This window comes from Octopus bimaculoides, chromosome 18, assembly GCF_001194135.2.
Source record: "Octopus bimaculoides isolate UCB-OBI-ISO-001 chromosome 18, ASM119413v2, whole genome shotgun sequence".
NCBI classification, from domain to species: Eukaryota; Metazoa; Mollusca; class Cephalopoda; order Octopoda; family Octopodidae; genus Octopus; species Octopus bimaculoides.
Window position 1 is genome coordinate 3,245,288 of NC_068998.1, and position 1,837 is coordinate 3,247,124.

A 1,837-nucleotide genomic window follows, 5' to 3' on the forward strand; every position below is an offset into this window, starting at 1 on the left:
ATATATATATATATATACACATATATAAGCATAAACATACATCATACACATATTCATAAATAGGCATATATTCACATATACATACATGTACATTCACACACACACGCACACACAGACACAGACACAGGCACACACATACATACGCAGACGCATACAGGGAGGCTCGCATATATATACATATACACGCATAAATGTTCTAATATTTTTACGTACAGGTTCTTAGATATTAACAGATACATTTACAGATGCTCATATACCGATAGACTCATAGACACGCGCACACTCACACACACATACACGCACTCACATACATACAGATAAACACACAGATACGCTCATATACATACTCACAAATATGAACACATACAAACATATAGAACCAAATATACAAATACACACATGAACGTATGTACAATAGAACGTGTAGCTATATATGTGTAGGTACATGTGTATATACACATGAAAGTAGTGGTGATGGTGGTGGTGATGGTGCTGGTAATGGTGCTGGTGCTGGTGGTGACCATTATATGGATGAGGATGTTGTGGTAACGATTAGCGATGATAATGATGATGATGGTGATGATGAAGGGGAGGTGGAGGAGGGAGCACTAGTACCTATATTTCGTCCCGCACACAATTAGGGATTATACTATATATATATATATATGAGTGGCTGTGTGGTAAGAAGCTTGCTTCCCAAGTGCATGGTTCCGGGTTCAGTCCCACTGCCTGACACCTTGGGCAAGTGTCTTCTACTATAGCAACGGGCCGACCAAAGCTCTGTGAGTGGATTTGGTAGACGGAAACTGAAAGAAGCCAATCGTATATATATCATAACTAACTAAAAATAGACTGAATAAGAGGTGAATCACGACAACTAATAGTAGTAACAGTATGTCTAACTTCATTTCTAAAGAAATTATCTGATCCTTCCCTCGTTTTTGACAAGCTAAAAAGTGCTAATATCTTCGACTGGGGGTTTCCCTCATTTTTACATTTCCCCGACTTCTTTCCTCTCTGATGACGGTATACTCATCTTATGGAGTCCTTACTCAATATGACGAGCCACGTGCTTGACTATTCTAGAAAAATCTGTAAGAGACTCTCTATGTTTATATTCTCTATCTAAATTAAATGTCCTTTTCAAGCGATGCCAAACGTCTTTACTTTAAAATCTATCTATCTATCTATCTATCTATCTATCTATCTATCTATCTATCTATCTATCTATCTATCTATCTATCTATCTATCTCTATCTATCTCTACGCGCGTGCATACATACATACATGTATGCATATATATATATATGTTTGTGCATGTGTGTAGGTAATGTGTGTTTGTAGATAGGTAGAAATACGTTATCAAATTAGTTGTTTCTTTGTGTTTGCGTGATGAGGGAGATTCAGCTTCTATTTCTATTAGATCATACAACCCCGTAAAGACTCCATTTGTCTGGCAATGTATCTGTCTGGTCAGTCTTCCAGAACAAACTCCTCTTTAAGCAAAGAACAAACAATGAAACACCGTAGATTTAATGGCGTAATAACGTGTGTGTTAGGAACATATTATTTATCAATAAAACAGACGATAAAAACACTGGAACGTTGCCATTAGATAATATTTGTCAAGAATTATTGAGTTTAGGTTTTTATAAACAGAAGACAAACCGTCTAAATGTCTACGATGTATTCTTGTTAACAAGATTATCATTTACCTGGCTATTAATCTTTACTTCACGGTGCACGTATACATACATACATACACAGTATATTTTATGTATATATAAATCTAATATATATATATTTATATATATATATGCATATATATATATATATA